Source organism: Schistocerca cancellata, unplaced genomic scaffold (genome assembly GCF_023864275.1).
Source record: "Schistocerca cancellata isolate TAMUIC-IGC-003103 unplaced genomic scaffold, iqSchCanc2.1 HiC_scaffold_1111, whole genome shotgun sequence".
Lineage (NCBI taxonomy): Eukaryota > Metazoa > Arthropoda > Insecta > Orthoptera > Acrididae > Schistocerca > Schistocerca cancellata.
Window position 1 is genome coordinate 14,357 of NW_026047110.1, and position 26,774 is coordinate 41,130.

Here is a 26,774-nt window from a genome sequence, read left to right on the forward strand (position 1 = left end):
AATCTCAGGGTCGTGGGTTCGAGCCCCACCCTGGGCGGCTCAAAATTTTGTGTCTACGCGGATCCAACATGCGCCCCTCTCGTGAGCCTTGCGTGATGAACGTAACGGGCTACGACGATGCCTAGCTTCGGATGAATATCAGAGGAACGGTATTTGAAGCTGAAAGTAACTCTGAAATGAAATAAATTTGTTTTGGAATTTAATTTGTACATCGATATCGTGTGAGATGTGTAGGAAAGCAGCAGCTGTGCTAACGAAATGCAAATAATGGTCGCTGATGCGGTGCGTTTCGAGCTGAAGGGCTCCGATTCACTAGTCTGTAAGAACAAAGTACCCGAAAAGCGCGCTAGGAGGCGCCTCGTTAGCTCAGTGGCAGAGCGCTGGTGTAGTAAACCAGAGGTCGTGAGTTCGATCCTCACAGGAGGCAAATGAATTTTGTAACAGCCCCTCCCACCGTGGCCCTTTCGAAAAAAGCGGTCAAGGATAAAAAAAATTACGAATGGGTGCGGTATTTAAGAAATGCTCTCGCAAATGAATAGTGTGAATGGTGCTATTAAAGTGGGAACCAGAAACTGCTGCTTTTGGCAGTCTCGGGGGAATGCCGACGTGAAATACTTAGTTCTTGTGATGTATTTTCTACCCCTGATAAAGACCCTCGCGATTATCGTCGTCGTCGTCGGCGCTTTGTATCACATAGGGTGAGGTACCTTCCGCAAGCGACTGAGATGGCACTAAGCGACTGAAGCTGATTTGCAACCTCTTGTTTGATCAGCGTCTTAAGGGCTTGAATGAAACTTGCGATGGCACACAGCAAGAAGTAGCGTCGTAGTTTTAGTACTGAAATTTGAGATGGAGAACTGCGTCAAAGATGGGAAATTCATTCTGCCAAGTGTACAAATGGCGAAAATGAGGTGTGTGTGGGGAAGTCTATTGCGCCAGTGACCGTGTGGCCTAGTGGATACAGTCTCGCCGCGTCAGCCGTGCTGTGCGGACGTGTGCTGAGTTTCGTGCGCCGCGATCTGCTGTGCTTCAGCGTGGTAAGTCGCAGTGCTTCTTGCATCGTTGCAGAAAGTCTACGCATATTGAAATTTGAAACATGAATTCGTGATGGCCCACTTGAACAGACAAGATACTTTGAAATTCTCGTTTGATCGTAATTTCGCCCGACCTAAATTACACGAAATCGAAGATTGGTTGGAATACGAAGTGAAAGTTGATTCGGAGGATGTCATTGGAATGCATCTTTCGATAGTGAGCAGCGTTGTATTTGTAAAATTGAGGAATGCTAACTTATGTGACAAAATAGTTGAGTCTTGCTGAGGAATTATGAAGTTTAATCATTGCGATGGGAACGTGGGCGAAGTCACCGTACCACATGCAGGGTTTGGAATACGAACTATCAGGATATTCGAACTACCATTCGAAGTACCGGCGGAACAAATAAACGCAGTGATAGCGCCGTACGGTAAAGTTCTCAGCAATGTTGCCGAACGGTGGTCCAACGCACGCAAATTCCAAGTTCTCAACGGAGTGAGACAATTAAAGGTCGATTTGCACAAGCATGTACCGTCATACATCAGCGTATGTGGATACCGAGGCATTGTTATATACGACGGGCAGCCGAGGACGTGCGCGGCGTGCAACTCTCCCGGCCACGTCCGCGCTGAGTGTTTACAGCGGCGAGTGGCGCAGCTGCTGGCTGGCGAGGCGCCGCGACCGCCGCTAAGACTGCGCTGCCAGCGACTTACGCCACGGCTGCCCGCGGCCGTCCTGACCCCAAGCCCTGATGTGAACACGGAGAACCATGCACCCCGAGAAGAAGCCCCGACTGCCACTACTGACACAACAGAAGCTAGACCACCCGAACCTACGGAAATCGTGACAGCTGTAACGGTTTCAACACAACAGACACCGAAAGATATTGGGAGCCACAGCAAATTCTCCGAATCCTCCGCCGTTGAGAATGACATGCAAAAACCATCCCGGAATGAGCAATCTCATAGTGAACCGGTTTCTCTATTGACACCATCATCCATCAAGAGCACGGTCGACAATTTGGCTCGAAACACCACCCGTTTAGAAGATGTGACGCATGCTGAGGAAGACAACATCAGACAGCAGCCGGTGAAACCTAAACGGCAAACACGAAAACAGAGCCCTGAAGAGATTCAAGAACTGGAAAAAAACTCTCCCGTACCAAAAAAATTCTTAAAACAGATCGAAGCGGAAAGCAAGGCGTGGCAGACATCGGAAAACCAGACATCCCCAACCCTCGCCCCTCCAATTGAAGAACCAATGGACACTGTTGACCGCTGTGGACCTGATACGGGGACAGCATGGTCTGACGACACTGAATGCGCTTAGTTGGACTACCGAATGACGCAGGCGTATAAAATCGCTACGCTCAATGTAAACAGAATAGTTTCGGAAGTAAAGTTACAATCTGTGAAGGACTACTTATATGCCGCTGACATTGACATAGCGATGTTACAAGAGGTAGTTACGACTAAAATAGCGGATGTGTACGGATATGAGGCGATCTTAAACATAGGCAATGAATGTGGAACGGGAATATTGTTCAAACACGGAATACCATGTACAGCAAAAGCAATACTTCAATCTGGACGAGGCATCACTGCACAAATATATGATCTGCTTCTTGTTAATACACTCCTGGAAATGGAAAAAAGAACACATTGACACCGGTGTGTCAGACCCACATACTTGCTCCGGACACTGCGAGAGGGCTGTACAAGCAATGATCACACGCACGGCACAGCGGACACACCAGGAACCGCGGTGTTGGCCGTCGAATGGCGCTAGCTGCGCAGCATTTGTGCACCGCCGCCGTCAGTGTCAGCCAGTTTGCCGTGGCATACGGAGCTCCATCGCAGTCTTTAACACTGGTAGCATGCCGCGACAGCGTGGACGTGAACCGTATGTGCAGTTGACGGACTTTGAGCGAGGACGTATAGTGGGCATGCGGGAGGCCGGGTGGACGTACCGCCGAATTGCTCAACACGTGGGGCGTGAGGTCTCCACAGTACATCGATGTTGTCGCCAGTGGTCGGCGGAAGGTGCACGTGCCCGTCGACCTGGGACCGGACCGCAGCGACGCACGGATGCACGCCAAGACCGTAGGATCCTACGCAGTGCCGTAGGGGACCGCACCGCCACTTCCCAGCAAATTAGGGACACTGTTGCTCCTGGGGTATCGGCGAGGACCATTCGCAACCGTCTCCATGAAGCTGGGCTACGGTCCCGCACACCGTTAGGCCGTCTTCCGCTCACGCCCCAACATCGTGCAGCCCGCCTCCAGTGGTATCGCGACAGGCGTGAGTGGAGGGACGAATGGAGACGTGTCGTCTTCAGCGATGAGAGTCGCTTCTGCCTTGGTGCCAATGATGGTCGTATGCGTGTTTGGCGCCGTGCAGGTGAGCGCCACAATCAGGACTGCATACGACCGAGGCACACAGGGCCAACACCCGGCGTCATGGTGTGGGGAGCGATCTCCTACACTGGCCGTACACCACTGGTGATCGTCGAGGGGACACTGAATAGTGCACGGTACATCCAAACCGTCATCGAACCCATCGTTCTACCATTCCTAGACCGGCAAGGGAACTTGCTGTTCCAACAGGACAATGCACGTCCGCATGTATCCCGTGCCACCCAACGTGCTCTAGAAGGTGTAAGTCAACAACCCTGGCCAGCAAGATCCCCGGATCTGTCCCCCATTGAGCATGTTTGGGACTGGATGAAGCGTCGTCTCACGCGGTCTGCACGTCCAGCACGAACGCTGGTCCAACTGAGGCGCCAGGTGGAAATGGCATGGCAAGCCGTTCCACAGGACTACATCCAGCATCTCTACGATCGTCTCCATGGGAGAATAGCAGCCTGCATTGCTGCGAAAGGTGGATATACACTGTACTAGTGCCGACATTGTGCATGCTCTGTTGCCTGCGTCTATGTGTCTGTGGTTCTGTCAGTGTGATCATGTGATGTATCTGACCCCAGGAATGTGTCAATAAAGTTTCCCCTACCTGGGACAATGAATTCACGGTGTTCTTATTTCAATTTCCAGGAGCGTATATATGCTCCCTCTGGATCCAGCGGAAAATGAGCAAGGGGCAACCTGTTCCGGGACGAAATTGTCCCATTAATAACGGATACTCGAATGCACATAATTTTGGGTGGAGATTTTAACTGCGTATTGCGTCCAGAAGATCAAGTCCCGAACTTCAACTTTTGTGAGGAGCTGTTGATGTTAACTAACGGACTAGACATGATAGATGCTTGGTGCCATCTTCGCCCGCGCACCCGAGGATACACGTACGTATCCAGTACTTCGGCAAGCAGACTAGACAGGCTGTATGTAACGAAAGGTTTTATCCATAATGTAACTGACTGCGAAATTTGGCCTCTTAACTTCTCGGATCACTGCGCATTTCATATAACCGCGCAGCACACTAAACAAAAAACATTCCTGTGAAGGGGCGTATGGCAGCCAAACGTGTCACTTTTGGAGGACGCAGTACTGAAACAGGAGATCCATGATACATGGCAGCGTTGTCTACGGACGCAATCCAGATATCCAACACGCACCATGTGGTGGCTACAGTCTGCGAAAACACAGATAAAAAAATGCATCGCACGATATGGTCGCATAAAAGCGTACTGGCGAAAACGCACCTTGGAGTATCACTTTCTTTGCCTCCGCGAACTATATGATGATCCCATGGGATTAGTAGCAAACAGCTCTCGAATAAAACGCACTAAAGCAAGAATAACGGCGTTGGTACGACAATCACTGGAGGGGAAAAAAGTTCGATCACGTCCTCCGATTGAACTGACGCAGGAGAATACGTCCGTATATCACATGATACGGGAAGCCAAGCGAGGTAAACAAAAGTTAATCCACACTCTCAGTGATGAACAGGGGAACGAATACGATCAACAAGTCACAGTGAAAAACTACGTGGTGCAACATTATACAGATTTTTACGCCGCGTCGGCGACTTATGCGGCTGCAAGTGAGCCGCTTTTATCCAACATTCAATCCACGGTCCATCCGACTGACAACGCCGACCTTGTAGCCCCCATAACAGAGGAAGAAGTATGTGCCATAATCAAAGATTCGCCCACAAAGAAATCTGCTGGTTCAGATGGTCTATCCATAGAATTTTATGCTTGTTTTTGGCACGTCATTGGACCGGAATTCACCAAAATATGCAATGAATTATTGGGAGACGTGCAGATGCCATCTCAGTTTACCGAAGGACTGATTGTCCTGATTCCCAAAAAACCACGTAGTACTACGCTGAAGGATTTTCGACCACTAACACTGCTCAATTCCGACTATAAAATCTTCACCCGACTCATCAATTGTAGACTGAAGACGGTACTGCCGAAAGTACTTGGCCCTTATCAAATGAGTGCTGTCCCAGGGAGATCAATGTCGAATGCATTATGTGAGTATAGGGACATAATATATTTGTCGTGGCTATGTAAGTGCAATGTTGGTCTCATGTTTTTAGACTTCGATAAGACTTTTGACCGCATCAGCCACCACTTTCTACTAACTGTAATGCAACGGATGGGATTCAGTGCTAATTTGTTCAGATCATACGCAAATGTATAGTCGGAACTTCCTCTCGAATCAAAATTAATGGGTAGCTAAGTTCACCAGTCCCGATCAAGCAATCATTGAGACAAGGCTGCCCCCTTTCTATGGCACTATACGCAATCGCCGTAGAACCGTTACTGTTAACCCTGCATCACAGGTTACAAGGTCTACAGGTGTTGGGTACAAAAACCGTGTGTCACGCTTATGCTGATGACATCAGTGTAGTAGTTAACACGCACTCAGAAATGGAAGTCGTTCAACAAATAATCCGCGCTTACACCACTTCTTCCGGAGCCAAACTCAATGAACACAGATCGAAAATTTTACCTGTCGGACCCCATATGGAGACAATTCAAAGAACATGACTACAAAGGACAGAGAAGACGAACCACTTAGGTATGATTCTAATGGCAAACCCAAGAGCGATGACAGTAGCCAACTGGGACCATAAACTAAATATATTCAGGGCTACTCTCCGAGAACAGAAAACCACAACGCTCAATCGGATACAGAGAGCTCTCTTGATTAACAGCTATGCGCTAAACAAAATACATCACATCGCAGCAGTGTTACCAGTACCCCAGGATACAGCGCAAAAGCTTTTAGCTGCAGCGTATTGGTTCATATGGAGCGGAAACATCTTTAAAGTCACCATGCCAACCATTGTGTTAACCCGCGCCGCTGGTAGTTTGGGCGTCAAAGACATCAAGAAACAATGCATTGCCATATATATGGACCGAATCCGCAAAATACTGCAGACACCCCACCCGACAATTACGAAAACGTTATTCAACAGGTTAGCCCCAACGAGCAAAAAGGCCCTAGTCGATGTTGGTCGCATCAGCGCTCAACTCGATCACGTCCGGACTTACTACCTGGAAATGAGCTATATTCAAGATACTTCACAGCTGCTTAACACCAGAAGGATCTACTACCACCTCACGAGACACCATAGGCAAAACCCAATGGAAGCGAAATATCCAGCGGTCAACTGCAGTAACGTCTGGAAAAACATTAACAATCCCATCCTCCACTCCAAAGTAGTGTCCACATGGTATGTCATAGTACACGAGAAGGTCCCCACAGGTGAAAAGCTGCACAATATCAAAATGAAGCACAGTCCGTATTGCGATAATTGCCATACTGTACATACCTTGGCACACATTCTCATTTGCCGAGACCAATACCACATATGGAACTGGACTAGGAAAAAACTCGCAATAATTACTAGAACTACAGACTGCGCTATAACACTTAAACATGTACTTCAACCAGAATGGCATTTCTTTCCTGCAACAAAGCACAATAGCTACACTTGGATCATCGGCCAGTTTGCATATTTTGCAGTTACGAATACGCATATGAGTATAGACGAGTACATACAGTATATACTGGACGAGCACCACAACCTTAAAAAGAGTCGAAAATACAAAGTTTTGTTTCAAAATTTCTTACTTCATACTTTGCCATAATGAAGCGGCAATATTGGTTGATGCACAACACTACAGCGAGTCGATACTAATTTTGCTTCATTATAATTAAGTTGGCATTTATTTATTTATTTAATTTTGTAGTATGGCAATCAAAGTGTCTCAGGAAAACTAATTTGCCAGAAGCTGTAACATAAACGAAATCAGAAGTGCTTGCTTGATTTCGTGTTCTTCTGTTTTACGGGTACTGGACAGTTTGTAACGGAAAGACAATTTATTCAGTTTCTTTATATATTATTTAAAAAAAACTATTACAAAAACAATAAAAAATAAAAGAGAGTAGGTTAAGTTAGGGTGAAAGTGGCGGTGGCAACTGATTGTTTTTTTTTATGTTAGATAGGATTTTGTGCGTGATAAGTGGTATAGGAGCCAACGCCTAAAGTGGAAGAGGTCAGGTAAAAAAAAAAAAAAAAAAAAAAAAAGAAAAGATGAATAGAGCGTCTGCCATGTAAGCAGGAGATCACGGGTTCGAGTTCCAGTTGGGGCACACACAAAAAAAAAGTAAAAAAAAATGGATAAGCCTTGTGTACAGCCCGGCTAGCTCAGTCGGTAGAGCATGAGACTCTTAATCTCAGGGTCGTGGGTTCGAGCCCCACCCTGGGCGGCTCGAAATTTTGTGTCTACGCGGATCCAACATGCGCCCCTCTCGTGAGCCTTGCGTGATGAACGTAACGGGTTACGACGATGCCTAGCTTCGGATGAATATCAGAGGAACGGTATTTGAAGCTGAAAGTAACTCTGAAATGAAATAAATTTGTTTTGGAATTTAATTTGTACATCGATATGGTGTGAGATGTGTAGGAAAGCAGCAGCTGTGCTAACGAAATGCAAATAATGGTCGCTCATGCGGTGCGTTTCGAGCTGAAGGGCTCCGATTCACTAGTCTGTAAGAACAAAGTACCCGAAAAGCGCGTTAGTAGGCGCCTCCTTAGCTCAGTGGCAGAGCGCTGGTCTAGTAAACCAGAGGTCGTGAGTTCGATCCTCACAGGAGGCAAATGTATTTTGTAACAGCCCCTCCCACCGTGGCACTTTCGAAAAAAGCGGTCAAGGATAAAAAAAATTATGAATGGGTGCGGTATTTAAGAAATGCTCTCGCAAATGAATAGTGTGAATGGTGCTATTAAAGTGGGCACCAGAAACTGCTGCTTTTAGCAGTCTCCGGAGAATGCCGACGTGAAATACTTAGTTCTTGTGATGTATTTTCTACCCCTGATAAAGACCCTCGCGATTATCGTCGTCGTCGTCGTCGTCGGCGGCGGCGGCGCTTTGGTAATAGCGACAACTCGCCATTGTATCACATAGGGTGAGGTACCTTCCGCAAGCGACTGAGATGGCACTAAGCGATTGAAGCTGATTTGCCACCTCTTGTTTGATCAGCGTCATAAGGGCTTGAATGTAACTTGCGATGGGACACAGCAAGAAGTAGCGCCGCACTTTTAGTACTAAAATTTGAGATGGAGAACTGGGTCAACGATGGGAAATTCATTCCGCCAAGTGTACAAATGGTGAAAATGAGGTGTGTGTGGGGAAGTATATTGCGCCAGTGACCGTGTGGCCTAATGGATAAGACGTCGGACTTCGGATCCGGAGACTGCAGGTTCGAATCTTGTCACGGTCGAGTTTTTCCTGTTCTGCAAAAGATGCATGCTGTTTTAGTGTGTTGTTTGAGTACTGCAAAACTAGTTGAAAGTAGCTGCTGTCCGCTACCAGGCTGCAAAACCGGCGTCTACCTGAAGCAAAAGCAACACAAGGGTGATCTGTAGCGAAATTTTCGGCACAGTGCCGTTCAGGAGAGTTTTTGTTGCAACTACTGCATCTGATTCAGGACCCAAGGGCTACGCCACAGGCGTCTGCGCACAGTCGAGCATGTGTGTTGAATAATGGTGCTGATAGCCACGTATCATTTTAAGCAGATTTGATGCCTTTCGGAGACAATTTTTCATTGAATAGGATTGTAGCTGATTTGTGGCAGCAGGAAATAAGTTGTAGTCAAAAGAATCTTCAATAGATGGTCGCAGGTCAAATCAGTATTGTATGGCTCGTAACCCTTGTGTACAGCCCGGCTAGCTCAGTCGGTAGAGCATGAGACTCTTAATCTCAGGGTCGTGGGTTCGAGCCCCACGCTGGGCGGCTCAAAATTTTGTGTTTACTCGGATCCAACATGCGCCCCTCTCGTGAGCCTTGCGTGATGAACGTAACGGGTTACGACGATGCCTAGCTTCGGATGAATATCAGAGGAACGGTATTTGAAGCTGAAAGTAACTCTGAAATGAAATAAATTTGTTTTGGAATTGAATTTGTACATCGATATCGTGTGAGATGTGTAGGAAAGCAGCAGCTGTATTAACGAAATGCAAATAATGATCGCTCATGCGGTGCGTTTCGAGCTGAAGGGCTCCGATTCACTAGTCTGTAAGAACAAAGTACCGAAAAGCGCGCTAGGAGGCGTATCCTTAGCTCAGTGGCAGAGCGCTGGTCTAGTTAACCAGAGGTCGTGAGTTCGATCCTCACAGGAGGCAAATGAATTTTGTAACAGCCCCTCCCACCGTGGCACTTTCGAAAAAAGCGGTCAAGGAGAAAAAAAATTACGAATGGGTGCGGTATTTAAGAAATGCTCTCGCAAATGAATAGTGTGAATGGTGCTATTAAAATGGGCACCAGAATCTGCTGCTTTTGGCAGTCTCCGGAGAATGCCGACGTGAATACTTAGTTCTTGTGATGTATTTTCTACCCCTGATAAAGACCCTCGCGATTATCGTCGTCGTCGTCGTCGTCGGTGGCGGCGGCGGCGCTTTGGTAACAGCGACAACTCGCCATTGTATCACATAGGGTGAGGTACCTTCCGCAAGCGACTGAGATGGCACTAAGCGATTGAAGCTGATTTGCCACCTCTTGTTTGATCAGCGTCATAAGGGCTTGAATGTAACTTGCGATGGGACACAGCAAGAAGTAGCGCCGCACTTTTAGTACTAAAATTTGAGATGGAGAACTGGGTCAACGATGGGAAATTCATTCCGCCAAGTGTACAAATGGTGAAAATGAGGTGTGTGTGGGGAAGTATATTGCGCCAGTGACCGTGTGGCCTAATGGATAAGACGTCGGACTTCGGATCCGGAGACTGCAGGTTCGAATCTTGTCACGGTCGAGTTTTTCCTGTTCTGCAAAAGATGCATGCTGTTTTAGTGTGTTGTTTGAGTACTGCAAAACTAGTTGAAAGTAGCTGCTGTCCGCTACCAGGCTGCAAAACCGGCGTCTACCTGAAGCAAAAGCAACACAAGGGTGATCTGTAGCGAAATTTTCGGCACAGTGCCGTTCAGGAGAGTTTTTGTTGCAACTACTGCATCTGATTCAGGACCCAAGGGCTACGCCACAGGCGTCTGCGCACAGTCGAGCATGTGTGTTGAATAATGGTGCTGATAGCCACGTATCATTTTAAGCAGATTTGATGCCTTTCGGAGACAATTTTTCATTGAATAGGATTGTAGCTGATTTGTGGCAGCAGGAAATAAGTTGTAGTCAAAAGAATCTTCAATAGATGGTCGCAGGTCAAATCAGTATTGTATGGCTCGTAACCCTTGTGTACAGCCCGGCTAGCTCAGTCGGTAGAGCATGAGACTCTTAATCTCAGGGTCGTGGGTTCGAGCCCCACGCTGGGCGGCTCAAAATTTTGTGTTTACTCGGATCCAACATGCGCCCCTCTCGTGAGCCTTGCGTGATGAACGTAACGGGTTACGACGATGCCTAGCTTCGGATGAATATCAGAGGAACGGTATTTGAAGCTGAAAGTAACTCTGAAATGAAATAAATTTGTTTTGGAATTGAATTTGTACATCGATATCGTGTGAGATGTGTAGGAAAGCAGCAGCTGTATTAACGAAATGCAAATAATGATCGCTCATGCGGTGCGTTTCGAGCTGAAGGGCTCCGATTCACTAGTCTGTAAGAACAAAGTACCGAAAAGCGCGCTAGGAGGCGTATCCTTAGCTCAGTGGCAGAGCGCTGGTCTAGTTAACCAGAGGTCGTGAGTTCGATCCTCACAGGAGGCAAATGAATTTTGTAACAGCCCCTCCCACCGTGGCACTTTCGAAAAAAGCGGTCAAGGAGAAAAAAAATTACGAATGGGTGCGGTATTTAAGAAATGCTCTCGCAAATGAATAGTGTGAATGGTGCTATTAAAATGGGCACCAGAATCTGCTGCTTTTGGCAGTCTCCGGAGAATGCCGACGTGAATACTTAGTTCTTGTGATGTATTTTCTACCCCTGATAAAGACCCTCGCGATTATCGTCGTCGTCGTCGTCGGTGGCGGCGGCGGCGCTTTGGTAACAGCGACAACTCGCCATTGTATCACATAGGGTGAGGTACCTTCCGCAAGCGACTGAGATGGCACTAAGCGATTGAAGCTGATTTGCCACCTCTTGTTTGATCAGCGTCATAAGGGCTTGAATGTAACTTGCGATGGGACACAGCAAGTAGTAGCGTCGCACTTTTAGTACTAAAATTTGAGATGGAGAACTGGGTCAAAGATGGGAAATTCATTCCGGCAAGTGTACAAATGGTGAAAATGAGGTGTGTGTGGGGAAGCATATTGCGCCAGTGACCGTGTGGCCTAATGGATAAGGCGTCGGACTTCGGATCCGAAGATTGCAGGTTCGAATCCTGTCAAGGTCGAGTTTTTCCTGTTCTGCAAAAGATGCATGCTGTTTTAGTGTGTTGTTTGAGTACTGCAAAACTAGTTGAAAGTAGCTGCTGTCCGCTTCCTGGCTGCAAAACCGGCGTCTACCTGAAGCACAAGCAACACAAGGGTGATCTGTAGCGAAATTTTCGGCACAGTGCCGTTCAGGAGAGTTTTTGTTGCAACTACTGCATCTGATTCAGGACCCAAGGGCTACGCCACAGGCGTCTGCGCACAGTCGAGCATGTGTGTTGAATAATGGTGCTGATAGCCACGTATCATTTCTAGCAGATTTGATGCCTTTCGGAGACAATTTTTCATTAAATAGGATTGTAGCTGATTTGTGGCAGCAGGAAATAAGCTGTAGTCAAAAGAATCTTCAATAGATGGTCGCAGGTCAAATCAGTATTGTATGGCTCGTAACCCTTGTGTACAGCCCGGCTAGCTCAGTCGGTAGAGCATGAGACTCTTAATCTCAGGGTCGTGGGTTCGAGCCCCACGCTGGGCGGCTCAAAATTTTGTGTCTACGCGGATCCAACATGCGCCCCTCTCGTGAGCCTTGCGTGGCGAACGTAACGCGTTACGACGATGCCTAGCTTCGGATGAATATCAGAGGAACGGTATTTGAAGCTGAAAGTAACTCTGAAATGAAATAAATTTGGTTTGGAATTTAATTTGTACATCGATATGGTGTGAGATGTGTAGGAAAGCAGCAGCTGTGCTAACGAAATGCAAATAATGGTCGCTCATGCGGTGCGTTTCGAGCTGAAGGGCTCCGATTCACTAGTCTGTAAGAACAAAGTACCCGAAAAGCGCGCTAGGAGGCGCCTCGTTAGCTCAGTGGCAGAGCGGTGGTGTAGTAAACCAGAGGTCGTGAGTTCGATCCTCACAGGAGGCAAATGAATTTTGTAACAGCCCCTCCCACCGTGGCCCTTTCGAAAAAAGCGGTCAAGGATAAAAAAAATTATGAATGGGTGCGGTATTTAAGAAATGCTCTCGCAAATGAATAGTGTGAATGGTGCTATTAAAATGGGCACCAGAAACTGCTGCTCTTGGCTGTCTCCGGAGAATGCCGACGTGAAATACTTAGTTCTTGTGATGTATTTTCTACCCCTGATAAAGACCCTCGCGATTATCGTCGTCGGCGGCGGCGGCGCTTTGGTAATAGCGACAACTCGCCATTGTATCACATAGGGTGAGGTACCTTCCGCAAGCGACTGAGATGGCACTAAGCGATTGAAGCTGATTTGCCACCTCTTGTTTGATCAGCGTCATAAGGGCTTGAATGTAACTTGCGATGGGACACAGCAAGAAGTAGCGCCGCACTTTTAGTACTAAAATTTGAGATGGAGAACTGGGTCAACGATGGGAAATTCATTCCGCCAAGTGTACAAATGGTGAAAATGAGGTGTGTGTGGGGAAGTATATTGCGCCAGTGACCGTGTGGCCTAATGGATAAGACGTCGGACTTCGGATCCGGAGACTGCAGGTTCGAATCTTGTCACGGTCGAGTTTTTCCTGTTCTGCAAAAGATGCATGCTGTTTTAGTGTGTTGTTTGAGTACTGCAAAACTAGTTGAAAGTAGCTGCTGTCCGCTACCAGGCTGCAAAACCGGCGTCTACCTGAAGCAAAAGCAACACAAGGGTGATCTGTAGCGAAATTTTCGGCACAGTGCCGTTCAGGAGAGTTTTTGTTGCAACTACTGCATCTGATTCAGGACCCAAGGGCTACGCCACAGGCGTCTGCGCACAGTCGAGCATGTGTGTTGAATAATGGTGCTGATAGCCACGTATCATTTTAAGCAGATTTGATGCCTTTCGGAGACAATTTTTCATTGAATAGGATTGTAGCTGATTTGTGGCAGCAGGAAATAAGTTGTAGTCAAAAGAATCTTCAATAGATGGTCGCAGGTCAAATCAGTATTGTATGGCTCGTAACCCTTGTGTACAGCCCGGCTAGCTCAGTCGGTAGAGCATGAGACTCTTAATCTCAGGGTCGTGGGTTCGAGCCCCACGCTGGGCGGCTCAAAATTTTGTGTTTACTCGGATCCAACATGCGCCCCTCTCGTGAGCCTTGCGTGATGAACGTAACGGGTTACGACGATGCCTAGCTTCGGATGAATATCAGAGGAACGGTATTTGAAGCTGAAAGTAACTCTGAAATGAAATAAATTTGTTTTGGAATTGAATTTGTACATCGATATCGTGTGAGATGTGTAGGAAAGCAGCAGCTGTATTAACGAAATGCAAATAATGATCGCTCATGCGGTGCGTTTCGAGCTGAAGGGCTCCGATTCACTAGTCTGTAAGAACAAAGTACCGAAAAGCGCGCTAGGAGGCGTATCCTTAGCTCAGTGGCAGAGCGCTGGTCTAGTTAACCAGAGGTCGTGAGTTCGATCCTCACAGGAGGCAAATGAATTTTGTAACAGCCCCTCCCACCGTGGCACTTTCGAAAAAAGCGGTCAAGGAGAAAAAAAATTACGAATGGGTGCGGTATTTAAGAAATGCTCTCGCAAATGAATAGTGTGAATGGTGCTATTAAAATGGGCACCAGAATCTGCTGCTTTTGGCAGTCTCCGGAGAATGCCGACGTGAATACTTAGTTCTTGTGATGTATTTTCTACCCCTGATAAAGACCCTCGCGATTATCGTCGTCGTCGTCGTCGGTGGCGGCGGCGGCGCTTTGGTAACAGCGACAACTCGCCATTGTATCACATAGGGTGAGGTACCTTCCGCAAGCGACTGAGATGGCACTAAGCGATTGAAGCTGATTTGCCACCTCTTGTTTGATCAGCGTCATAAGGGCTTGAATGTAACTTGCGATGGGACACAGCAAGTAGTAGCGTCGCACTTTTAGTACTAAAATTTGAGATGGAGAACTGGGTCAAAGATGGGAAATTCATTCCGGCAAGTGTACAAATGGTGAAAATGAGGTGTGTGTGGGGAAGCATATTGCGCCAGTGACCGTGTGGCCTAATGGATAAGGCGTCGGACTTCGGATCCGAAGATTGCAGGTTCGAATCCTGTCAAGGTCGAGTTTTTCCTGTTCTGCAAAAGATGCATGCTGTTTTAGTGTGTTGTTTGAGTACTGCAAAACTAGTTGAAAGTAGCTGCTGTCCGCTTCCTGGCTGCAAAACCGGCGTCTACCTGAAGCACAAGCAACACAAGGGTGATCTGTAGCGAAATTTTCGGCACAGTGCCGTTCAGGAGAGTTTTTGTTGCAACTACTGCATCTGATTCAGGACCCAAGGGCTACGCCACAGGCGTCTGCGCACAGTCGAGCATGTGTGTTGAATAATGGTGCTGATAGCCACGTATCATTTCTAGCAGATTTGATGCCTTTCGGAGACAATTTTTCATTAAATAGGATTGTAGCTGATTTGTGGCAGCAGGAAATAAGCTGTAGTCAAAAGAATCTTCAATAGATGGTCGCAGGTCAAATCAGTATTGTATGGCTCGTAACCCTTGTGTACAGCCCGGCTAGCTCAGTCGGTAGAGCATGAGACTCTTAATCTCAGGGTCGTGGGTTCGAGCCCCACGCTGGGCGGCTCAAAATTTTGTGTCTACGCGGATCCAACATGCGCCCCTCTCGTGAGCCTTGCGTGGCGAACGTAACGCGTTACGACGATGCCTAGCTTCGGATGAATATCAGAGGAACGGTATTTGAAGCTGAAAGTAACTCTGAAATGAAATAAATTTGGTTTGGAATTTAATTTGTACATCGATATGGTGTGAGATGTGTAGGAAAGCAGCAGCTGTGCTAACGAAATGCAAATAATGGTCGCTCATGCGGTGCGTTTCGAGCTGAAGGGCTCCGATTCACTAGTCTGTAAGAACAAAGTACCCGAAAAGCGCGCTAGGAGGCGCCTCGTTAGCTCAGTGGCAGAGCGGTGGTGTAGTAAACCAGAGGTCGTGAGTTCGATCCTCACAGGAGGCAAATGAATTTTGTAACAGCCCCTCCCACCGTGGCCCTTTCGAAAAAAGCGGTCAAGGATAAAAAAAATTATGAATGGGTGCGGTATTTAAGAAATGCTCTCGCAAATGAATAGTGTGAATGGTGCTATTAAAATGGGCACCAGAAACTGCTGCTCTTGGCTGTCTCCGGAGAATGCCGACGTGAAATACTTAGTTCTTGTGATGTATTTTCTACCCCTGATAAAGACCCTCGCGATTATCGTCGTCGTCGTCGGCGGCGCTTTGGTAACAGCGACAACTCGCCATTGTATCACATAGGGTGAGGTACCTTCCGCAAGCGACTGAGATGGCACTAAGCGATTGAAGCTGATTTGCCACCTCTGGTTTGATCAGCGTCATAAGGGCTTGAATGTAACTTGCGATGGGACACAGCAAGTAGTAGCGTCGCACTTTTAGTACTAAAATTTGAGATGGAGAACTGGGTCAAAGATGGGAAATTCATTCCGGCAAGTGTACAAATGGTGAAAATGAGGTGTGTGTGGGGAAGCATATTGCGCCAGTGACCGTGTGGCCTAATGGATAAGGCGTCGGACTTCGGATCCGAAGATTGCAGGTTCGAATCCTGTCACGGTCGAGTTTTTCCTGTTCTGCAAAAGATGCATGCTGTTTTAGTGTGTTGTTTGAGTACTGCAAAACTAGTTGAAAGTAGCTGCTGTCCGCTTCCTGGCTGCAAAACCGGCGTCTACCTGAAGCACAAGCAACACAAGGGTGATCTGTAGCGAAATTTTCGGCACAGTGCCGTTCAGGAGAGTTTTTGTTGCAACTACTGCATCTGATTCAGGACCCAAGGGCTACGCCACAGGCGTCTGCGCACAGTCGAGCATGTGTGTTGAATAATGGTGCTGATAGCCACGTATCATTTCTAGCAGATTTGATGCCTTTCGGAGACAATTTTTCATTAAATAGGATTGTAGCTGATTTGTGGCAGCAGGAAATAAGCTGTAGTCAAAAGAATCTTCAATAGATGGTCGCAGGTCAAATCAGTATTGTATGGCTCGTAACCCTTGTGTACAGCCCGGCTAGCTCAGTCGGTAGAGCATGAGACTCTTAATCTCAGGGTCGTGGGTTCGAGCCCCACGCTGGGCGGCTCAAAATTTTGTGTCTACGCGGATCCAACATGCGCCCCTTTCGTGAGCCTTGCGTGGCGAACGTAACGGGTTACGACGATGCCTAGCTTCGGATGAATATCAGAGGAACGGTATTTGAAGCTGAAAGTAACTCTGAAATGAAATAAATTTGGTTTGGAATTGAATTTGTACATCGATATGGTGTGAGATGTGTAGGAAAGCAGCAGCTGTGCTAACGAAATGCAAATAATGGTCGCTCATGCGGTGCGTTTCGAGCTGAAGGGCTCCGATTCACTAGTCTGTAAGAACAAAGTACCCGAAAAGCGCGCTAGGAGGCGCCTCGTTAGCTCAGTGGCAGAGCGGTGGTGTAGTAAACCAGAGGTCGTGAGTTCGATCCTCACAGGAGGCAAATGAATTTTGTAACAGCCCCTCCCACCGTGGCCCTTTCCAAAAAAGCGGTCAAGGATAAAAAAAATTATGAATGGGTGCGGTATTTAAGAAATGCTCTCGCAAATGAATAGTGTGATTGGTGCTATTAAAGTGGGCACAAGACACTGCTGCTTTTGGCAGTCTCCGGAGAATGCCGACGTGAAATACTTAGTTCTTGTGATGTATTTTCTACCCCTGATAAAGACCCTCGCGATTATCATCGTCGTCGGCGGCGGCGGCGATTTGGTAATAGCGACAACTCGCCATTGTATCACATAAGGTGAGGTACCTTCCGCAAGCGACTGAGATGGCACTAAGCGATTGAAGCTGATTTGCCACCTCTTGTTTGATCAGCGTCATAAGGGCTTGAATGTAACTTGCGATGGGACACAGCAAGAAGTAGCGCCGCACTTTTAGTACTAAAATTTGAGATGGAGAACTGGGTCAAAGATGGGAAATTCATTCCGCCAAGTGTACAAATGGTGAAAATGAGGTGTGTGTGGGGAAGTATATTGCGCCAGTGACCGTGTGGCCTAATGGATAATCAGCGTCATAAGGGCTTGAATGTAACTTGCGATGGGACACAGCAAGAAGTAGCGCCGCACTTTTAGTACTAAAATTTGAGATGGAGAACTGGGTCAAAGATGGGAAATTCATTCCGCCAAGTGTACAAATGGTGAAAATGAGGTGTGTGTGGGGAAGTATATTGCGCCAGTGACCGTGTGGCCTAATGGATAAGGCGTCGGACTTCGGATCCGGAGACTGCAGGTTCGAATCCTGTCACGGTCGAGTTTTTCCTGTTCTGCAAAAGATGCATGCTGTTTTAGTGTGTTGTTTGAGTACTGCAAAACTAGTTGAAAGTAGCTGCTGTCCGCTACCAGGCTGCAAAACCGGCGTCTACCTGAAGCACAAGCAACACAAGGGTGATCTGTAGCGAAATTTTCGGCACAGTGCCGTTCAGGAGAGTTTTTGTTGCAACTACTGCATCTGATTCAGGACCCAAGGGCTACGCCACAGGCGTCTGCGCACAGTCGAGCATGTGTGTTGAATAATGGTGCTGATAGCCACGTATCATTTCAAGCAGATTTGATGCCTTTCGGAGACAATTTTTCATTAAATAGGATTGTAGCTGATTTGTGGCAGCAGGAAATAAGCTGTAGTCAAAAGATTCTTCAATAGATGGTCGCAGGTCAAATCAGTATTGTATGGCTCGTAAGCCTTGTGTACAGCCCGGCTAGCTCAGTCGGTAGAGCATGAGACTCTTAATCTCAGGGTCGTGGGTTCGAGCCCCACGCTGGGCGGCTCAAAATTTTGTGTCTACTCGGATCCAACATGCGCCCCTCTCGTGAGCCTTGCGTGATGAACGTAACGGGTTACGACGATGCCTAGCTTCGGATGAATATCAGAGGAACGGTATTTGAAGCTGAAAGTAACTCTGAAATGAAATAAATTTGTTTTGGAATTTAATTTGTACATCGATATCGTGTGAGATGTGTAGGAAAGCAGCAGCTGTATTAACGAAATGCAAATAATGATCGCTCATGCGGTGCGTTTCGAGCTGAAGGGCTCCGATTCACTAGTCTGTAAGAACAAAGTACCGAAAAGCGCGCTAGGAGGCGTATCCTTAGCTCAGTGGCAGAGCGCTGGTCTAGTTAACCAGAGGTCGTGAGTTCGATCCTCACAGGAGGCAAATGAATTTTGTAACAGCCCCTCCCACCGTGGCACTTTCGAAAAAAGCGGTCAAGGAGAAAAAAAATTACGAATGGGTGCGGTATTTAAGAAATGCTCTCGCAAATGAATAGTGTGAATGGTGCTATTAAAATGGGCACCAGAAACTGCTGCTCTTGGCTGTCTCCGGAGAATGCCGACGTGAAATACTTAGTTCTTGTGATGTATTTTCTACCCCTGATAAAGACCCTCGCGATTATCGTCGTCGTCGTCGGCGGCGCTTTGGTAACAGCGACAACTCGCCATTGTATCACATAGGGTGAGGTACCTTCCGCAAGCGACTGAGATGGCACTAAGCGATTGAAGCTGATTTGCCACCTCTTGTTTGATCAGCGTCATAAGGGCTTGAATGTAACTTGCGATGGGACACAGCAAGTAGTAGCGTCGCACTTTTAGTACTAAAATTTGAGATGGAGAACTGGGTCAAAGATGGGAAATTCATTCCGCCAAGTGTACAAATGGTGAAAATGAGGTGTGTGTGGGGAAGCATATTGCGCCAGTGACCGTGTGGCCTAATGGATAAGGCGTCGGACTTCGGATCCGAAGATTGCAGGTTCGAATCCTGTCACAGTCGAGTTTTTCCTGTTCTGCAAAAGATGCATGCTGTTTTAGTGTGTTGTTTGAGTACTGCAAAACTAGTTGAAAGTAGCTGCTGTCCGCTTCCTGGCTGCAAAACCGGCGTCTACCTGAAGCACAAGCAACACAAGGGTGATCTGTAGCGAAATTTTCGGCACAGTGCCGTTCAGGAGAGTTTTTGTTGCAACTACTGCATCTGATTCAGGACCCAAGGGCTACGCCACAGGCGTCTGCGCACAGTCGAGCATGTGTGTTGAATAATGGTGCTGATAGCCACGTATCATTTCTAGCAGATTTGATGCCTTTCGGAGACAATTTTTCATTAAATAGGATTGTAGCTGATTTGTGGCAGCAGGAAATAAGCTGTAGTCAAAAGAATCTTCAATAGATGGTCGCAGGTCAAATCAGTATTGTATGGCTCGTAACCCTTGTGTACAGCCCGGCTAGCTCAGTCGGTAGAGCATGAGACTCTTAATCTCAGGGTCGTGGGTTCGAGCCCCACGCTGGGCGGCTCAAAATTTTGTGTCTACGCGGATCCAACATGCGCCCCTCTCGTGAGCCTTGCGTGGCGAACGTAACGGGTTACGACGATGCCTAGCTTCGGATGAATATCAGAGGAACGGTATTTGAAGCTGAAAGTAACTCTGAAATGAAATAAATTTGGTTTGGAATTTAATTTGTACATCGATATGGTGTGAGATGTGTAGGAAAGCAGCAGCTGTGCTAACGAAATGCAAATAATGGTCGCTCATGCGGTGCGTTTCGAGCTGAAGGGCTCCGATTCACTAGTCTGTAAGAACAAAGTACCCGAAAAGCGCGCTAGGAGGCGCCTCGTTAGCTCAGTGGCAGAGCGCTGGTGTAGTAAACTAGAGGTCGTGAGTTCGATCCTCACAGGAGGCAAATGAATTTTGTAACAGCCCCTCCCACCGTGGCCCTTTCGAAAAAAGCGGTCAAGGATAAAAAAAATTATGAATGGGTGCGGTATTTAAGAAATGCTCTCGCAAATGAATAGTGTGATTGGTGCTATTAAAGTGGGCACAAGACACTGCAGTCTCCGGAGAATGCCGACGTGAAATACTTAGTTCTTGTGATGTATTTTCTACCCCTGATAAAGACCCTCGCGATCATCATCGTCGTCGTCGTCGTCGTCGTCGTCGGCGGCGATTTGGTAATAGCGACAACTCGCCATTGTATCACATAGGGTGAGGTACCTTCCGCAAGCGACTGAGATGGCACTAAGCGATTGAGGCTGATTTGCCACCTCTTGTTTGATCAGCGTCATAAGGGCTTGAATGTAACTTGCGATGGGACACAGCAAGAAGTAGTGTCGCACTTTTAGTACTAAAATTTGAGATGGAGAACTGGGTCAAAGATGGGAAATTCATTCCGCCAAGTGTACAAATGGTGAAAATGAGGTGTGTGTGGGGAAGCGTATTGCGCCAGTGACCGTGTGGCCTAATGGATACAATCGCGGCTCGGCGGCCGAGCCGGACGGACGTGTGGCGGCAGCGCTAGGAGGGCTGGCGTAAACAGCGGCTGTGTGGCTGTTACGAAGGTCTGTAGAGCGCTTTGTTTATTTTGCATCTTTCAGTAATTTAAAATGACAAAATGAACGAAATTAACTGTGAACGGAGAGATACGGTTAGATTTACCTTTGATTGGACTTGTACAAGACCAAAGGCTTTTGAGATCAAAAGGTGGCTTTCAGAAACAGTTAAGATCACTGGAGACCAAATTATTGGCGTTCATCTTTCTTTCGTGTCCAATTCTGTGTTTTTGAAATTGATTTCCTCAGATTTGTGCTCCTCGATAGTTGACAAGTGTGGCGGCACTATGAAATGTAATCATGCAGAGGGAACCGTTAGTGACTTTCTTGTTTCCCATGCTGGGCTAGGCATTCGAACAGTGAGAGTTTTCGAACTGCCGTTCGAGGTCCCTGCCGGAGCGATCAATGCTGCTCTTCAGCCCTATGGTAGGGTTATATCTAATTTTGCAGAAAAATGGTCGGAGCAATATATGTTTCCGGTTTTGAATGGAGTTAGACAGATTAAGATTGAGCTCTTACGACATATCCCTTCTTACTTGAATATCTGTGGCCATCGCGCTCTCATAATTTATGATGGGCAGCCACGGACTTGTGCGTTATGTAACGCCACGGGGCACGTCAGAAGTGAGTGCAGTAGAAGGCGGGTTCCTCAGTTACCGACTAACGAGGCGGCTGTCCCAGGACAAGTTGTTAGCATGCAAGTGACGTACGCTGCCGCGGCAGCTAGCCGCGACCCCTATCAACAGAATATGGCCGAGCAGACTGAACCCTCCGTCCCGCGCACGGCAACGAGAAGCACCGCGGAGTTGACTAAAGATGACAATCAGCAACTGGCCAGTAATGACGTCACTGAGGGCGCACTGCGCTTGCCCTCTGAATCTGACAACTCTTCCAACGAGCGACAAGCTTCATCGATAATACCTGATGTAGACATGGTAGAGTACGAAGCGGTAGTTACACACGAAAGGGCCAACATTCCAGAGGGGACTACAGTGGATGGACATCAAGAGGAATTGATACAACAGACAACTGACAACCACACAGATGACAGGACACTACAGACTGGTTCCGGAAACGTCAAAGGAAAAGGGGGGGCGCAAGAAGACGAACCAATGACATCACCCGTCTCACGTGTCGTAGAAACAGAAGCATCGGCCGACTCAGACAATAACGGAGCTCCAAAATCTTCCGCCATGAAGGCGGGACAGGAGACTTCTCCTCGACCTTCCACGGAGTCGCCAGGAAGTTTACCAAAGGTTTCACCGACGGGCTCACCGAAATCATCAAAAAATAAAAAGAGACGAAGAGCACATCAAGCAGCAGAGAATTTGGCCCCTCCCTTAAGAGAGCGGCTGAGGCAGATACAGGAGACCGCAAGGAAGGACGAAGATATACAAAAGGAAGCGGTCGGCGAGTCTTCGGATCGAAGCCAGAGACAAGAGCGGGCTGACGCGCCACACGGAACAGTTGAACCCTTGCATGACAATACGACATCAGATATGGAAGATTTTACCCGACTTGGACAAGGACATGGACACGACATCACCGAGCCCCGATTGAACTGAGCGGGCGAAAAGGAAGATCAGACCGATGCAATGGGGGCGGAAGGGGCTTTTGAGGAAGAATTTTTTTATTAAAAATTGTCACACTGAACTCTAAGAAGAAAGAAAGAAAACAGCGAAAAGAAGGAAAACCGTTAATGGAATAACAGTAAAATAAAATAACACTATATGTATCTAACCCGATGTTATTGTACGCGGCTCCACTACCGTGTCCTCTGTTTACTGTCTTGTAGCGTCTCACAGTGGAACATACATATAACGTGACCACCTTAAACATAAACAAAATTCAGAGTCAAGCAAAGGTAGCTGCACTGAAGGACTTTCTGTATCAGTCCGATACAGATATCGCCTTCCTGCAGGAAGTAAATGTCACAGCATTGTATGTTTCAGGATACAAAGAGGTGTTGAATGTGGCTCCGGAAAACGCGTGTGGAACAGCCATCCTTGCTAAAGAAGGGATCGAGATGACAAACGTGTGCCTTTTAGAGTCAGGGAGGGGAATTAGCTGCAAAATTTTTAACACCACTTTTATAAACCTATACGCACCTTCAGGCAACAATGCGAGACGAGAGAGGGCAGCCTTTTTCAAAAGTGACATTTTATTTCTACTCCAAGACAACCCTGCCGAAATTGTCATTGGTGGAGATTTTAATTGCGTTTTAAATAAAAAGGATCAGCGACCAAATTTTAACTTCTCCCAAGAGCTGCAGGCGTTGGTCACCAACATGAAGTGGTTTGACGCGTGGGAAATACAATATCCGACGCTGGTTCGCTTCACATACATCAATGGTACTACACAGAGCAGAATCGACAGAATATATGTCACCCCCACCATAGCCACCAAAGTCAGTAGTATCGAGATGATACCAGCTGCCTTCTCTGACCACCTCGGAGTGAGGTGCAGCATCAAATTAACCAGGCAGAAGACATATTGGGGTCGCCCTCTATGGAAATTAAATGTCAATACCATCTCTGACAACGCTCTAGCTTTAAAGATGCAAGAAACTTGGCAGTCTGTTTTAAGGATGCGTACTCAATATAGAACAACTATTGAATGGTGGACTATGGCCGCTAAGAAAAAGATAAGAGCAGCGCTGATATCTTACGCCAAAGAAAGGGCAATGTGGTCACGACACACGATGGAGTTTTACTACTCTTGCTTAAGAGACCTTTACGACCAACCAATGTCTCAAGACGTCTTTCTCAATATTAAAAACGTTAAAGCCAAAATGATAAGTATCAAGAGGGTACATTTAGAGGGATTACAAATAAAATCCCACACTAGGACGACGGTGGAGGCGGAAAACACCTCCATCTACCACTTGATACAACACACACGAAACAGGAGGCGAAATTTTATTGCCAGCCTAAGATCGGAAGATAACAGAGTCCTGACAGAACAAAGGGATATCTTAAATGAAGCACATAGATTTTTTCAGCAGTTATATTCTGGAAATGCTACTGACGACAACTCAGTACAAGAGATTTTACAGAACTCCGGAATAGAGGCAGTTGTTACAGATGAGGAGAACAGGGGTTTAACGTTAGAAATTACGAAAGACGAGGTTTTTGATATACTCAAATCTTCTCCTTCACGTAAGTCTCCAGGCCCAGACGGCCTGCCTGTGGAGTTTTATAGGACCTTTTGGCACCTAATAGGTTCTCAATTCACGGAAGTAGTTAATGACGTCTTGAGGGGAGAGGAAATTCCTGCTGCTTTTAAGGAAAGTGTAACTGTACTACTTCCAAAAGGAAGGAGTACGGACACGAAAGATATTACTAAAATGAGGCCTATCAGTCTCATGAACTCAGATTACAAGGTAGTTGCACGTATAATTAAAGAACGAATGGTACCGATTTTAGCAAAAGTCATTGGATGCCACCAGACGTGTCTCCCTCGACGTACCATTTTTAAGACTGTATGTGAATATCGAGACATTATTTCTATTTTTTCATCATCGTCAGCGAATGGAGGCATTGCCTTCATTGATTTTGCTAAAGCGTTTGACAGAGTCAACTACGGATATCTGTTCAGCACCTTAAAACACACAGGTTTCAATGATGGAAACTTAGCGGTTTTAATGAACATCGTCAGAGGCATACGCACCAAAATCTCGATCAATGGACAATATACTAATGAAGTATTGATATCTAGTGGAGTTCCTCAGGGAAGTCCTTTGTCCATGTTTGTTTTATGTGGTTTCTCTGGAACCCCTTTTAAGGCTTTTGAACACAACCTTAGAAGGCATAACAATAGCTGGGCTGAAGACGGTTACAAATGCATACGCTGACGATGTGGGAGTTCTAGTAAGGAGCGATGAAGACTGTGCCCAGCTAACAGACAAGTTATTGCTTTATAGCAGGGCAACTGGTGCGAGGATCAATGAAACTAAAAGTTCCTTTTTAAATTAACAGGGTCTTGACAATGTGCAGCTACCGTGGGCAAACAGGGTGGAGCGTCACACTGCTTTGGGCATAACTTTTTACAGTTGCCCATTAAGAACAACGGCTGCTAATTGGAAACAGGTGTTTGGAAAAATCAGGGGCGGCTTAATACTGCATGAAACGAGAGACTTAAATATCAAGCAAAGAATTAAACTAATCAACTGTGCAGTTCTTTCGAAAGCTGCATATGTCGCTCAGGTTTTACCAACACCTCCAGACATAGTGAAATCTATTATGAGCGCAATCTGTCGATACGTATGGAAAGGCCATATTTTTAGAGTAGCAGTAGGAACGACTACATCGAGACCCGAAAACGGAGGCCTAGGGCTGACAGACCTTCGAAGGAAAAACACAGCCCTCTTCATTAAAAGAACGCTCAAACTTATCGAGACACAGCCGAACAGCATAACTGCCGCTCTATTTGACCTTCTCAAACCCGGAAGCATGCAGCCGCCAGTAGATGTTCACAACATCAATTACACCCTAAGGCATATTAAGGATTTTTATGTAGATTTAAGCTACTTGACATGCATTTTAACGGACAAAAATAAGAGGACAAGTCACTATATAGTAGAGAAGTTAAAATCACGCGAAAACCGAAATAAAATGGAGCTGAAATATCCTAACAAAAACTGGGAAAAAATATGGACCAATATAAATAACAAAACACTGACTACGGAAGTGCAAGCGTCATGGTACAGAGTTGTCAACGACATTATTAGTAGCAATGAAAAACTGTATTCAATAGGACTACAAGCAACCAATGTGTGCCAAAAATGTCACACTTTGGACTCCTTAAAGCATCGCTACATCTGCAATGGATACAAGAATATTTGGAATGACATTGTCTTGCAAGTCGCTTTTCTTAAAAGGACCGATGGAAGAGAAATCACGCTCAACGATATACTCTTCCCAGAAGAAATTTCCTTTCCACCACAAAAAAACAATGTCATCTTGTGGCTATTCGGAACTTTTGTCAATTATGTTGTTAACAACAAAGGCAACGACAATCTACAAGAATATCGAGAATATATGAAAGATGAATACTTTAAAATATACCGGTACAAAGACCATCAAAAGAAGTTCGGAAATATGATGCAAATTTTGTTTCAGAAACAAGGCATCGGTTAATACCTATATCACATGGAACGACCGAACACGATAGACTGCCAAAGTAGGGGATTGCTGTTGAGGGTGAAGTACGGTGGGGACTTCGTGTGCCCCGGGACCGATACGGTAGCCGTGAAGGCCTCAACAGAACCTCGAAAGGGCATGTTTTCCCAAGAAGTAACAGGAGTCAAACCACAGCACAAGAATAGTAGGGATAAACTATTCCCATGAAAAAGACGTGCATCACTGAAGAAGTTCAATTTCCTTTCGTCATTTTTACTTTTGTTTCTCTCTCACTTTTGTTTCAATTCTAATGGATGAATGTTTGCGTTTCGTTCACGCGGTAAATAGTATTCTAGAGAGAGTTATTTTCACCGTAATCAATTCCGATTACAACTTCAAATTTTCTAACATTGTCCTCCAGATGCAATTCTGTTTCACACACACTGCAAATAAAAAAAAAAAAAAATTTGGGGCATTGAAGCTCGCCGAAGAAGGCGCATGAAGGAGAGCGAATGGAAGGGCTACAAGGGGAGATGGGAGGTTAA

The 26,774-nt window shown here is 46.5% G+C and overlaps 24 non-coding genes across 24 annotated transcripts; all 24 read left to right on the forward strand.

Moving 5' to 3' along the window:
• Positions 1-355: 355 nt before the first annotated feature.
• On the forward strand, positions 356-427 carry Trnat-agu (transfer RNA threonine (anticodon AGU)). Its single transcript has one exon. It is a non-coding gene; the product is annotated as a tRNA-Thr (tRNA).
• Positions 428-7,647: 7,220 nt separating this feature from the next.
• Trnak-cuu (transfer RNA lysine (anticodon CUU)) lies at positions 7,648-7,720 on the forward strand. Its single transcript has one exon. It is a non-coding gene; the product is annotated as a tRNA-Lys (tRNA).
• A 318-nt stretch (positions 7,721-8,038) lies between these two features.
• Trnat-agu (transfer RNA threonine (anticodon AGU)) lies at positions 8,039-8,110 on the forward strand. Its single transcript has one exon. It is a non-coding gene; the product is annotated as a tRNA-Thr (tRNA).
• Positions 8,111-9,173: 1,063 nt separating this feature from the next.
• Trnak-cuu (transfer RNA lysine (anticodon CUU)) lies at positions 9,174-9,246 on the forward strand. The gene has a single exon. It is a non-coding gene; the product is annotated as a tRNA-Lys (tRNA).
• Positions 9,247-9,563: 317 nt separating this feature from the next.
• On the forward strand, positions 9,564-9,635 carry Trnat-agu (transfer RNA threonine (anticodon AGU)). Its single transcript has one exon. It is a non-coding gene; the product is annotated as a tRNA-Thr (tRNA).
• Positions 9,636-10,700: 1,065 nt separating this feature from the next.
• Positions 10,701-10,773, forward strand: Trnak-cuu (transfer RNA lysine (anticodon CUU)). Its single transcript has one exon. It is a non-coding gene; the product is annotated as a tRNA-Lys (tRNA).
• A 317-nt stretch (positions 10,774-11,090) lies between these two features.
• Positions 11,091-11,162, forward strand: Trnat-agu (transfer RNA threonine (anticodon AGU)). The gene has a single exon. It is a non-coding gene; the product is annotated as a tRNA-Thr (tRNA).
• A 550-nt stretch (positions 11,163-11,712) lies between these two features.
• On the forward strand, positions 11,713-11,785 carry Trnar-ucg (transfer RNA arginine (anticodon UCG)). Its single transcript has one exon. It is a non-coding gene; the product is annotated as a tRNA-Arg (tRNA).
• A 439-nt stretch (positions 11,786-12,224) lies between these two features.
• On the forward strand, positions 12,225-12,297 carry Trnak-cuu (transfer RNA lysine (anticodon CUU)). Its single transcript has one exon. It is a non-coding gene; the product is annotated as a tRNA-Lys (tRNA).
• Positions 12,298-12,615: 318 nt separating this feature from the next.
• On the forward strand, positions 12,616-12,687 carry Trnat-agu (transfer RNA threonine (anticodon AGU)). Its single transcript has one exon. It is a non-coding gene; the product is annotated as a tRNA-Thr (tRNA).
• Positions 12,688-13,738: 1,051 nt separating this feature from the next.
• Trnak-cuu (transfer RNA lysine (anticodon CUU)) lies at positions 13,739-13,811 on the forward strand. The gene has a single exon. It is a non-coding gene; the product is annotated as a tRNA-Lys (tRNA).
• A 317-nt stretch (positions 13,812-14,128) lies between these two features.
• Trnat-agu (transfer RNA threonine (anticodon AGU)) lies at positions 14,129-14,200 on the forward strand. Its single transcript has one exon. It is a non-coding gene; the product is annotated as a tRNA-Thr (tRNA).
• A 550-nt stretch (positions 14,201-14,750) lies between these two features.
• Trnar-ucg (transfer RNA arginine (anticodon UCG)) lies at positions 14,751-14,823 on the forward strand. Its single transcript has one exon. It is a non-coding gene; the product is annotated as a tRNA-Arg (tRNA).
• A 439-nt stretch (positions 14,824-15,262) lies between these two features.
• Trnak-cuu (transfer RNA lysine (anticodon CUU)) lies at positions 15,263-15,335 on the forward strand. The gene has a single exon. It is a non-coding gene; the product is annotated as a tRNA-Lys (tRNA).
• Positions 15,336-15,653: 318 nt separating this feature from the next.
• Positions 15,654-15,725, forward strand: Trnat-agu (transfer RNA threonine (anticodon AGU)). The gene has a single exon. It is a non-coding gene; the product is annotated as a tRNA-Thr (tRNA).
• Positions 15,726-16,264: 539 nt separating this feature from the next.
• Trnar-ucg (transfer RNA arginine (anticodon UCG)) lies at positions 16,265-16,337 on the forward strand. The gene has a single exon. It is a non-coding gene; the product is annotated as a tRNA-Arg (tRNA).
• A 439-nt stretch (positions 16,338-16,776) lies between these two features.
• On the forward strand, positions 16,777-16,849 carry Trnak-cuu (transfer RNA lysine (anticodon CUU)). The gene has a single exon. It is a non-coding gene; the product is annotated as a tRNA-Lys (tRNA).
• A 318-nt stretch (positions 16,850-17,167) lies between these two features.
• Positions 17,168-17,239, forward strand: Trnat-agu (transfer RNA threonine (anticodon AGU)). The gene has a single exon. It is a non-coding gene; the product is annotated as a tRNA-Thr (tRNA).
• Positions 17,240-17,975: 736 nt separating this feature from the next.
• Positions 17,976-18,048, forward strand: Trnar-ucg (transfer RNA arginine (anticodon UCG)). Its single transcript has one exon. It is a non-coding gene; the product is annotated as a tRNA-Arg (tRNA).
• A 439-nt stretch (positions 18,049-18,487) lies between these two features.
• Trnak-cuu (transfer RNA lysine (anticodon CUU)) lies at positions 18,488-18,560 on the forward strand. The gene has a single exon. It is a non-coding gene; the product is annotated as a tRNA-Lys (tRNA).
• A 317-nt stretch (positions 18,561-18,877) lies between these two features.
• Trnat-agu (transfer RNA threonine (anticodon AGU)) lies at positions 18,878-18,949 on the forward strand. The gene has a single exon. It is a non-coding gene; the product is annotated as a tRNA-Thr (tRNA).
• Positions 18,950-19,488: 539 nt separating this feature from the next.
• Trnar-ucg (transfer RNA arginine (anticodon UCG)) lies at positions 19,489-19,561 on the forward strand. The gene has a single exon. It is a non-coding gene; the product is annotated as a tRNA-Arg (tRNA).
• Positions 19,562-20,000: 439 nt separating this feature from the next.
• On the forward strand, positions 20,001-20,073 carry Trnak-cuu (transfer RNA lysine (anticodon CUU)). The gene has a single exon. It is a non-coding gene; the product is annotated as a tRNA-Lys (tRNA).
• A 318-nt stretch (positions 20,074-20,391) lies between these two features.
• Positions 20,392-20,463, forward strand: Trnat-agu (transfer RNA threonine (anticodon AGU)). The gene has a single exon. It is a non-coding gene; the product is annotated as a tRNA-Thr (tRNA).
• The last annotated feature ends 6,311 nt before the right edge of the window (positions 20,464-26,774 follow it).